The sequence below is a fragment of the Rhinolophus hipposideros genome (genome assembly GCF_964194185.1).
Source record: "Rhinolophus hipposideros genome assembly, chromosome: 2".
In the NCBI taxonomy this organism is placed as follows: Eukaryota; Metazoa; Chordata; class Mammalia; order Chiroptera; family Rhinolophidae; genus Rhinolophus; species Rhinolophus hipposideros.
Window position 1 is genome coordinate 73,365,504 of NC_138048.1, and position 13,273 is coordinate 73,378,776.

The following is a 13,273-nucleotide window of genomic DNA, read 5'->3' on the forward strand; positions in this document are numbered from 1 at the left end:
ATTATAAAGAATCTATCCTTGTAGCGTAGTCCCTGCCTTTCCACTGGTCCTGGCTCCGTCACACACTGCAATTAGAGGTAGCATGAATCCAGCCCCTGCGTCTGTCTTGGTACCAACCCATGCTAAAAGGGTGGAATAATCAACGAAATAACTTTCTTTACTATGATAAAATAGGCTTATGGGATTGACTCATCAGAGATGTTTGTGACAGGTAACCTGGTATAATGTTCAACTGCTACAAACTTGGATTATATGCTCTTAATAAAAGTCCCCACTGAAATTCTCCCTTGGTATCAGGGTTTTGGGCAATTGGGGACCTGCATCAGCATGTTAAATATGAATCAGTTAGCTATGGAATATAAACTATTTCTAAAATGAGATTGTGAAATTTTAATTGGACTAAAGGAAAAGTTAGTATGCTTGTGACAAATCTGAAACATTATACGCTCTAAAAAAGGAAATTTATGCTATAGGGGAAGTGAGACTTTAGAAAGGTAAGGCACGAAACCGTTTTATTTTGGATACTGATTCCTTAGCAGTTTGAAAAATCCTTTATCATTGGCCTCAGCATCCTTTGAAGGTAACCATTCTCTTAGAAAAGGCTTATTGTTTACTTTGTCGTCAACAAGAATCTATAAATATTTATAGTTTGCTTCATCCCACCATATAAATAAGTTCTCTTTTTCTGAATGATGAAAGCTTTTAGTTGTGATTATCAAGCAAAGCATGACCGTAATTTTTTAACAGCATTATTGAGGTATAATTCACATACCATACAATTCATTCATTTAAAGTATATAATTCAATAGTTTTTCGTGTATTCACAAAGTTATGCAATCATCTCCAATATCTAATACCAGAACATTTCCATCCCCCCAAAAAGAAACTATACACGCATTAGCAATAACTCCCCATTCTCTTTAGCCTCTGGTAAACACTAGTGTATTTTTTGTCTCTACGGATTTTTCTATTCTGGCTGTTTCATATAAATGGAATCATACAATGTGTGGACTTTTGTGTCTGGCTTCTTTAGCTTAGCTTAATGTTTTCGAGATTCATCCATGTTGTATCATATATCAGTTCTGCATTCCCATATGTGGCTAAATAATATTTCATTGTATAAATATTCTACATTAACAATGCTATGAACATTCATATATAAGTTTTTGTGTGAAATATGTTTTTAATTCTCTTGGGCATATACGTAAGAGTAGAATTGCTGAGTCATACGGTGGCTATATGTTTAACATCTTAAGGGAATGCCAAACTGTTTTTCAAAGTGGCCGCACCATTTTACATTCGTACTAGCCTTGTATGAGTGTTCCAATTTCTTTACATCCTCACCAACACTTGTTATGGACTGTGTTCTTTGTTATAATCACCCTAGTGGTGTGAAAGTGGTATCTCATTGTGATTTTGATTTGCATTTCTTTAATGATTAACGATGTTGAATCTTTTCATTTTTTATTGTCTATTTGTATATTTCCTTTGGAGAAATGTCTATTTAAATACTTTGGCCATTTTTAAGTTGGGTGCCCTGTGTCTTTTTATTGAGTTGTAAGAGTTCTCTATATTTTGTGGAAATAAGTCCCTTATTAGATGATTGCAAATATTATCCATTCTGTGCATTGTTTTTCCATTTTCTTGAGTGTATCATCTGCAGCACAATAGTTTTTAATTTTGATGAAGTCAGATGTATCTATTTTGTTATTGTTGCTTATGCTTTCTGCGTCGTGTCTAAAAAGGCTTTGCCTAACCGAAGGTCGTGAAGATTTTACAATGAGTTTTCTTCCAAGACTTTTATAGTTTAAACTCTATGTTTAGGTCTATGATCCATATTGAGTTAATTTTTGTGTGTAATATAAATGGTCCAGATTCATTTCTTTGCATATGGATATCCAGTTATCCCAGTACCATTTATTGAAAAGCCTATTCTTTCCCCCATGTAATTGTCTTGCACCCTTGTCAAAAATCAATTGACCAAAATGTAAGAGTTTATTTCTGAACTCTTTAATTCTATTCCATTGATGTATATAGCTATCCCTAATACAAAAATCACAGTTTTCATTACTGCAGTTTTGTAGTAAATTTTAAACAGAGAAATTTGAGTTTTACAACTTTGTCTTTTTTAAGATCGTTTTGACTATTCTGGGTTCCTTACATTTCCGTATAAATTTTAGGATCGATTTGTCAATTTCTTCAAACTAGTCAGTTGGGATTTTGATAGGGGTTGTGTTGAACCTGTAGAGCAGCGTGTGGAGTATTGTCATATGAACAGTATATATAGCCTTCCAAGCCATGAACACATAATGTCTTTTCCATTTATTTAGATCTTTAATTTCTTTCAACAATGCTTTGTGGTTTGCATAGTATGTTTTGCATTTCTTTTGTTAAAATTATTCCTAAGTATTTTTTTCTTTTTGATGCTATTATAAGTGGAATTGTTTTCTTAATTTCATTTTTTTTACTTTTTCATTCTATTATTCTAAATGAGCATTCTAAATGCCTGGAATCCTGAAATGTTTGAGAAATAATTACTTAAAAGTGTGTTAATTTCACGAAGTTTTAGAATTTTATTTCTCCTATCAATACAGACACTAGTGGCTTTTAGCCTTGGCTACACATAGGAATCACTGAGGAGCTTTTTATAAGCTATTTTGGTGGTAGTGGGGGGGCATCCCAGATCAATTGAAACAGAACCTAAGGGGGATGTCCTGGGGGATTTCTTTCCCTCTTTCTTTCTTTCTTTCTTTCTTTCTTTCTTTCTTTCTTTCTTTCTTTCTTTCTTTCTTTCTTTCTTTCTTCTTTTAATTGAGATATAAAAGACTTATAATATAATATTAGTTTCAGGTGTACAACATGATTCGATATATTTTGCAAAATGATTACCACAATAAGTCCAATTAACATCCATCACTACACAGTTACAAATTTTTTTTTCTTGTGATGAACACTTTAAAGATTTACTCTCTTAGCCACTTTCAAATATATAATACAGTATGAGCTCTAATTATCATGCTGTGCATTACATCCCCAGGACTAATCTCGTCTCTGGAAGTTTGTACCTTTTCACCACCTTTACTCATTTCTTCTACCCTCCACCCTTCTCCTCTAGCAACCACCAATCTGTTCTCTGTATCTGTGAGTTTGGCTTGTTTTATTTTGTTTTGTTTTTGTGTTTTAGATTCCACATTAAGGGCAATCATAGGGTATTTGCCTTTCTCTGACTTATTTCATTTAGCCTAAAGTCCTTAGGTCCATTCACATTGTCACAAATGGCAGGATATTTTTTAATGGCTGAATAATATTCTTTTGTGTGCGTATTTATATTTATATATATATATATACACACACACACATGTATATACACACACATATATACATACACACACATATATATATACACACATATACACACACATATATATGTATATATATCACATTTTCTTTATCCATTCAATCATTGATGGACACTTAGGTTGTTTCCATGTCTTGGCAATTGTAAACAATGCTTAAAGAACATGGTGCAGATATCTTATTGAATTATGTTTTTGTTTTCTTTGAGTAATTACCCAGAAGTGGAATAGCTAGAGCATATTATAGTTCTATTTTTAATTTTTTGAATTGTGTTTTTGTTTTCTTTGAGTAATTACCCAGAAGTGGAATAGCTAGAGCATATTATAGTTCTATTTTTAATTTTTTGAACCTGTATACTGTTTTTCATAGTGGCTGCATCAATTACATTCCCATCCTAATTTCATTTTTAATTATTCATTGCTAGTGTACAGAAATGCAATTAATTTTGCATATACCTTGTATCCTACAAGCTTGCTGAACTCATTTATTAGTTTTAATCGTGTTTTTAGTTTTAATAGTGAATTCCTTAGAATTTCCTATATGTAAGATTTTGCCATTTTAGAATACAGATTGATTTACATCTTTCTTTCCAATCTGGATGCCTTTTATTTCCTTTTTTTTACCTGATTGTCTTAGCTAGAACCTGTAGTACTATATTGAATAAAAAGGAGAGTGTGCATATCTTTGTCTTATTTTCAGTTTTACATGATAGTTTTCAGTTTTTTACCATTAAATGTGATGATTATTTTAGTTTTGGGGGGTTTTTGTTTGTTTGTTTTTGTTTTGTTTTTTTTTTGCAGATACCCTTTATCAGGTTGAGGAAGTTCCATTCTATTTCTAGTTTGTTTTTGTTGACTATTTTTCTTATGAAAGGGTGTTGGGTTTTGTTTAGTTCTTTTTCTGTGTCTATTGAGATGATCATGTGGTCTTGTCCCTTATTCTATTGATACGGTATGCCACATGTTGTTTTTTTAATGTAAGCTAACCTTTCTTCCTGGGACAAATCCCACTTGGTTGGGATATATAATCATTTTTATATGTTGCTAGATTCAGTTTGATTGTATGACATTGAGGAATTTTGAGTTTATATTCATAAGCATGGTTTCCTTTAGTTCTTTGAACATATTTATAATAGCTGCTATGAAGTCTTTGTCTAGTAAGTCCAACATCTGTGTCCTCTCAAAGGCAGTTTCTATGTGTATGAGTCCCATTTGTCTGTTTCTTTGTATGCCTTATAATTTTTTGGTTGCAAATTGTACATTTCCATTATAGCAACTCTAGAGATTAATCCAGACTGGTTCCAGAGCTTGTTGTTTCTGTTGTTGTTTGCTTGTTTATTTGTTTATTGAGTTGGTCACACCAATTCAGTAAAGTCTATTTCCCACACAATGTGCAGCCTCTGAGGTCCCTCTTCAGAGGGTACAGCTTTGGCATGTAAATTGTCATCCTGACTCCTTCTTAGGATAGCAGTGTGTCATGCAGGGTCTCCGCTCCCGCTCCCCACATAAGAACGCAGGACACGGTAAGGCCAAACAGGAACACCTATGAAGCCATAAGTAGGGGAGTCAAACCAATATATTCTCACCGGCGGCATCCGCCTCTCTGCAATCCACTCTTGCTAGGCCCCAATCTTTCTGCTAGCGTAGCCACAGCCATTATATTAGTGACCAATGGCTTACAGGTGACAGCTGACGGCCAACTAGCCACAGCTGCTGGCCATCTGATCACAGTTGATGGCCGTTTACTACCCGAGCCATCACCTTTCTATGTGAGGCCGAGAGCCTGGAAACTGTTTTTTGGGGCTTTGTCCCCACACAGTGGTTTTACTCAGGTTCTCTTTGACAATCTCTTTCTTTCATCTCCCTATCAAGTTTTTGGCTGGTTTGTCTTTATCGATATTACACCCAGCTGTTAGCCTCCACTAATTGGCAACCGATTGTCCCAGTGTTCTTTTTTTATTTAATTCATTAGTTTCAGGTGTACAAGACAAGGTACTACTTAGACGTTCATCATTTATATCCCTCACACTGTGAACCCCTCTCCCCCCATCCACTATCTCTCCGACCTTGCACCGAGCCACCACATTATATATATAAAATTAGTGTTTTGACAATGCCCTACAGCGTAAATTGCTTCACAGTCTGAGCTAAGTTTTTTTTTCTCTTAAACAACAAAGATTTATTTCTCACAGGTCTGGAGGTTGAGAAGTCCAAGATCTAGGTGTGGGCTGATCCAGTGTCTGATCAGGGTCCTGTGTCATGGCAGAGAGAGAGCTAATTTTTTTAAAAATAATTTTCACCTGTTATGGTTGTTTCATTAAGGACACTATACAGGGAACTCCTCATGGAAATGCTCTGATATTAATTTTTAAAGTCAATATGATGCAATTAAAGTAGATAAAAGGCACACTTATGCATATAGGATGATCAGGACACGGAAATTATTTTTAGTAACAAAATACTGGAAACTATTGAGCCATCTCTTTGTTTTAAAGAAAACAGGAGTCTGTAAAAGGGTTTAAAAGAAATCTGGCATCCCATTAATCATATCTTTAGGAAAATTTGGCTTCCTTTCTGGAGATTGAGCTGCTTTAATAAGACAACGACTAATCAGAAGAGGTAGACCTTTTCATTCAGTCCTAACTGTCCTCACTGCTGAGCTCTGTAGCCAGGATCAAATATGAAAATGTGTTTGCCATGTTCTTTATGTCATCTAGTAAATCCTTCTGCTGGATCTTTCATGCCTATTCCTCAACTGAGAATCAAATAATATAAAATGGGAAGTCAATGAACAAGCCTGCCCCAGTCCATTTTCTTTCTGTTGTGCTTAAAATGGGACTTACTAATAACCTCAGGTTTGGGTGAGCCTGCTGCTCTTAACCTAGGAGTTTTCAGTGGATACGCTGAACATGCGATAATGTTACTAAGAAGAGAGAAAAGTGTTTAAACTGCAAGTCTGGATCATTTGGAGGGACTTTGTGACTTGTGGACATAAACATTGGGCCCTGGGGTGAATTATACTTGCCTTTGGCTCACTGCAATAACTTTAATAGGAAAAAATTATTTAATGCTCAAATCCACAGGCTTAAGGGATTTAAAATGTTTTTGGCCAACATTCTCTCATTTTGTTATCATCAGAGTGCTTGTCCCCATGTGGAACAAAGAAGTAATCTGTTTGGAGAATGGTGAATGACATAATAAATAGTAGACACAGGTCCTGTGTGATCATGTCCTAATAGCACATTGTTTTACTTAACCTTCAAGAGCAGAAGCCATGACCAAAACTCCTGATTGGAGTCCTGACAACTGAGGTTAGTTAGTAAGAGAGTTTAGGTTTTTATTGTTAATTAACCTTCCTGAGTTAGCATAGCTACCAAGCAATACCCCCCTTTCTTCCCTTTCCCCCTGTGCCCTCTCACTGCCCCATTGACATCAGGCCAACTTTATCTGGGCACTCCCATCCCTGCAGCCACACAAACTTATTTCCATTGTAGTTCCCCAACCTCACTTCCACACTACAGATAATGACATACAGCAGCTTGGGCCTTAGTTTATTTTGCCTTTGCAATAAAATGTCTTCACTTTGAATTTAAAATAATTTTAAAATTCATGTCCTATGTTCCCTGGTAACCACAGAAAAGGAAGCTCATTCATTGGTGCCAATGACGAATACCCATGTCTTTGTATATGTAGTATCTTCTGCTTAGTCTGAAATGCCCTCCCTAACTCAGTCCCCACCACTCGTGGCTGATTTCCACTCTCCTTCTCTAGGAACCATCTACAAACTCACCTCTACTCCCCAAGCTGTTAGGTATCCATTCTCTTCACGTTTCCTCTTCCTCTGTACTCTTGCTCTATGCTCTGTTTATATATCAATAACAGCACATATTGCCCAGTATCATAGTTTGTTTTCTTGCTGGTACGTTCATAAGGTTGGAAATGTAATTTCTTTGTCTCGGTGTTCCCTGCACCTACATAAAATAGGTTCTCAATGTCTGTTGACACTAAACAATACCACTTTGCTTCATTTTTTTAAAATCTATCAGAAAAAGGCTCAGCGTTTGCTTTACTTGATCAGGATTTTCTGAGAATGGACTCGTTGTTTAATTCTTAAAATGTAAAGTAGCTCACTGTTAATACAAAAAACATGTCAAAGAAGATGTTTGTTTTAATGAACCATCAATGGAGAGTTCCATTAAGCAGAAGAGTCATGTCATGTATGGCGGCCTGCGGGGTCTCTGGTCCGGCTCCCCACATAAGAACGCAGGACATGGTGAGGCCAAAAAGGAACACCCACGGAGCCATACGTAGGGGAGTCATACCACTATCTTCTCGCTGGTGGCTGGGTTGGAGACACAGGAAGCAGGAGCCATACTATCTGCAACCTGACGTCCACTTCTCTCTGCGAACCAATCTCACTTGCTAGCTGAAACCCACCGTGCTAACCACAATCCGCGCTTGCTGGCTCAGCCACCATCTTCTTGCTGGCCCCCTATTTTCTGCTAGTGTAGCCACAGCAGTTATATCAGTGGCCAATTGCTCACTGGTTACAGCTGACAGCCAACTAGCCACAGCTGATGGCCATCTACTACCCGAGCCACTTTTCCACGTGAGGCAGAGAGCCTTGAAACTGCTCTCTGGGGCTCTGTCCCCACAAGTCAACAATAAAATAAATTATAGAACGTTTACTTAATGCAAATCACTAAATAGTGAGAGGTCTAAGAAATCTCAACATAATTAACTCCAATGGGGTTAATTGGTGCCAGGCAGTATGCTCCCTTCTTTTCAAGAAAGTTACAACCCAGATAGAATATTAGGATATATACCAATAAAAAGGAAAAAAATTCAGTTATGTGACAGTAAATGAAGAATAATTGCAATAGCTCCTGAATACTACCTCGTCTTCTTTGGGACCCACAAGGACCCACGTATGTCTAGCTAGACAGAAAGGCACAAAGTTGACGAGCAAAATGATGTTGAAAGAGCCTCCATCAAAACATAGAAACTTCATTTAGAAGTGTCATTGTTCAATGACATTTGCACATTAAGTATGCTGTCATTAATAGCAATCCACCATCCGATGTAAGTTACCCTCCAATTTGAAATGGCAAACCTTTTCTTGAGGATGGCATATTCAGTTGAAAATGTAAACCTTCTCCAATAAATTTTCCCTGCTCCAGCAGTTCACCTACCCCAGCATTCTAGTTCAGTAATCTAGTTCTCTGTAATCGCCTCTGGAGTGAACCCCTCTCCCCCATAAGGTTACAAACCCTTCTCACCCACAGAGGACCAGCTCATTTCTCTACCACTTTGACATGCTTCCCACTGGACTCAAATATTTTCATATGGAATTTCTGCTGACCTTGAATTAAACCACCTCCTATCTGGGGCCACAGAGAAATCAGAAGGAAAAGCAGAGCGCATGGTCTATAATGATGCCTGGCTATTTAATCACAGGCACAATATCAACTGGAACAGCACTCCAGAGAGAGATAAAGCTGCCTGTTCGTTCACCTGCACATTGTGCTTATCACCCTGCGACTTGAGCATGAGATATTTTACTGCCTTGGTATGGCTTGCTATTCCAGGTAATAACAAATCAGGCAATAATTAAATCAACAATGGGCTCCAAACACTGAGACGTTTAAAGCAAAGTTACCATACTCATTAGGTGCCTTGGCAGTAGGAATCTTACCTTTTAAGTACTTTTCGGCACTTAGAAAATTATAGGTATGCAATAATATTACATTATTTTATTTAATATTTAAATAGTTTTACGTTGGTTTATGTCCACTTAATATTAAAATCATCTTAGTGTGATAGGAAGGAAGCTGGTGAAACCAAACAAGCAGAGCGAGTCTTTATTTTCTCTTTGCCTTGTTAAAGCTGTGACCTGAAAGTTTAGTTCAACTTGCTTGCTGAGCAATTCGTTTACTCAAATCAAACACAACTCCTAAGGAAGTGACTCTTATTTTCCCTAACTTGGAATCTTTCAACTAGAATCATGGGATAGTAGAATTTACTAGCTGGAAGTTACTTAAGTCATCTAGGACAGTGTACTCAAACTTGAGCATGCATAGAAATTAGTGGGGATTTTGTGAAAAATGAAGATTCTGATTTAAAAGGTCTAGGATGGGACCCAGATTCTGCACATCAAACCAACTTTTACATGATGCTGATTCTGCTGGTCCACTGATGATAATCTGAGGAGCAAAAAGTCTAGGCCTCATTTTACAAATGAAGTCCAGAGAAGTGAGATGATAGTGGTTTTATCATTGTTCCAATGATTTTCATTCTTTAGCATAATTTTTAAATACCATGAATTTGAAACAGGCACTAAGTGATTCCTGGCAGATGAGGAAAAATATTAACTTCACAACATTCTCAGTTTTGTCTTTGTTTTCCATGATCTAACCACATGCTAAAATGTTATCTGCATTCATTGTTATTAGAGAATCACTTTAGCCCACACATGATTTGTTCTTATCGTGGTAAATTAACAGGCTCATTGTATTCCCATAGAGGCATAACGGTGTACTGAGTATCATGTCATGACTTACTCATTCTTTCTCATTCAGCAACCTTTTATTTAGTCTAAACTTTATGTTAACTCAGTCAAACACTTCCAAGCTTTCTGGTTATGTTTTGCAAGACACTGTTCAATATGAGGCTAAATTATTCTATCTCCGTCCTTCACCTCATAACTAGAAAGAAAGCTTGAGATAAGAAGAGAAACAGGATGTCTTTCTCTACTTTCTGACTCAGTAATTTAAAACTACAACTCGGAGTTCTCTTGAGACTTAGTTTAATTTAGTAGGCTCTTGGGAGAGTTCTGCCGAACATTTTTTTATCCTTTTAATAGAATTTTTTAAACTTACTAGTAATTTTAAGAAATATTTAAATATGTATTATATGTATGCATGTATATACTAATTATTAAGTCTCTAGTCTATCTGCTCCTCTAGGAAGGCAAGTAAAGGATCACTAGAAAATGAGAGAAGGTACTTCCCCTTTAGAGCTTCTCACCCTGAGCATCTAAGAGTAAGTTGTCTTATCTATGGAAGGGGGAAAACAGAATGAAACTTAGGCCTAATAGCTTCTTGTTTTAAAAATGAATTATCTAAACACACAAATAACATCAAGAAATATCTGTTCCGTGTCTAATAGCTACAAGGCTCTATATTTCATACAGTAAAGTGTAAAATCTAAAGTTATCCCCTGAGTCTACTTGGGGTAGTTGAGTTAGAAAGGGCACACATAAACCTATGATAAATAACAATTTCATATTATATAACAAACCAAAGCAATAGGACAGTACAAAACAGACTGCTAATTTTGTGGAAGAGCAAGTAAGATCTATAGAAATTCAGAGAAAGGAGTAATTATGTACAGTTAGGGTGGAGATTGTTTTTTAATTTTTAATCTCTGATAGCAGTTATCTTAGAAGATAAGTGTGGTATGAAACAGAAGCATTGTCTTTCATCTGGAAAGGATGTTATCAAGGACTAACTGAAAACAATTCTTTGTTAACTTATAATAGAATCTAAGTTCAAAGAGACTTGAGACCTCTGGAAAATTTACATGAGATAGGCCACAGGCTGCTATTTAGCCTTCCAAGGCCTGCTCTTCCTTACTGGCAAATGAGGGATCCATGATCTCAAAGACCCATTCCAGTCAAGGACTGTAAGATTCTGGGACCCCTTGGAAATGATTGGTTTGAAAAATTCTCTAGACCATGAGCTTCATGTATAAAAGTTCCTATACCTAACAAAGTCTATGGCACTTTGTATTAGGAATCTCCAATCAGCTTTTCATCCATGGAATATGTTTGTTGAGTCCCACAGTAGACATGAAGGTAGGCATACAAAAAAAGTTGCTCTCAAGGAGCTTACAGGAGTAGACATGGGCCAACGTTTATTTGAAAACATATGGTAAGGCCCAAGATCATTCAATGAGGGAAAAGAGTTTTTGTTTTAACTAATGATGCTGGAACAATTTGATATCTACATACATACAAAGGACCCCTACCTAAACCACTTACAAAAATTAACTCAAAATGGATCAAAGATCTAAATGCGAGAGGTAACATTATACAACTATTAGAAGAGAACATAGCAGTAAACGTTTGTGACCTTGCATTAGGCAGTGGTTTCTCAGATTGACAGCAAAAACACAAACAACTAACGAAAAAATGAATTGGACTTCATCAAAATTTAAATGCTGGTATTTCAAAGGACACCATCAAAAAGTGAAAAGTCAGGCCGGCTGGTGGCTCAGACGGTTAGAGCTCCATGCTCCTAACTCCAAAGGCTGCCGGTTCGATTCCCACATGGACCAGTGGTCTTTCAACCACAAGGTTGCCAGTTCAATTCCCTGAGTCCCACAAGGGATGGTGGGCTCCGACCCCTGCAACTAAGATTGAACACGGCACCTTGAGCTGAGCTGCCGTTGAGCTCCCAGATGGCTCAGTTGGTTGGAGTGCATCCTCTCAACCACAAGGTTGCCGGTTCAACTCCTGCAAGGGATGGTGGGCTGCGCCCCCTGCAACTAGCAAGGGCAACTGGACCTGGAGCTGAGCTGCGCCCTCCACAACTAAGACTGAAAGGACAACTTGAAGCTGAACAGCACCCCACAACTAAGATTGAAAAGACAACAACTTGACTTGGAAAAAAGTCCTGGAAGTACACACCGTTCCCCAACAAAGTCCTGTTCCCCTTTCCCAATAAAATCTTTAAAAATAAAAAAAGTGAAAAGTCATTCCATAGAATGGGAGAATACATTTGGAAATCATATATCTGGTAAGAGACTTGCATTCATATATATATGTATCTCATATATATGAGATATATATCATTATATATTCACATTTATATATAATGATATATATACATATTATATATTCACTTTTTGATGACATATATATATATGTATATATATATATATCTTAGAATGAAACAATTAAAAGACAAACTTCTTTTTGTGGGCAAAGGATTTGAATAGACATTTCTCCAAAGAAGACATATAAACGGCCAATGAAAACATGAAAAATGTTCATCATTAGTCATTAGGGAATACAACTCAAAATCACAATGAGATACCACTTCACACTCACTAGGTTGTCTTTAATTAAAAGACAGATATCAATTAGTGTTGGTAAAGATATGTAGAAATTGGAACCCTCATACATTGCTGGTGGGAATGTAAAGTAGTACAGTTGTGTTAAAAGCAGTTTGACAATTCTTCAAGATGTTGAACATAGAGGTTAATATGTGACCCAACAATCCCACTCATGGTTATATAACTAAGAAAATTAAAAACATATGTCTACACGAAGACTAGTACATGAATGCTCATAGAATCATTATTTGTAATAACTAAAAAGTGAAGTCAAACCAAATGTCCATTAACTGAAGAATGGATAAACAAAATGTGGTATATCCATAACATAGAATAGTATTCATCTATAAAAAGGAATGAAGTATTAAAACATATTACAATGTGGATGAACCTTGAAAACATTAAGCTGAGTAAAGGAAGCCTGACACAAACAGCCATGTGATATGTGATTTCATTTGTATGAAATGTCCAGAATAGGCAAATCCATAGAGACAGAAAACAGATTAGTGGGTGCTAGGGGTTGCAGGAAAGGGGGAATTGGGGAATGGGAAATGATTGCTTAATGATCATGGAGTTTCTTTTGGGTTAATGAAAATATTCTGGAATTAGATAGTGGTAATGGTTATACAACACTATGAATACACACTGAGTTGTACACTTTAAGCAAATGAATTTTATATTAAGTGAATTATATCTCAATCGCTTGGTAAATACTATTAGAGGAGTATAAACAGAGTTCTATGGGAGCAGCTAACTCTATCTGGGAAAGACTGTGAAGGCTGAAGGAAGAAAATGAACAG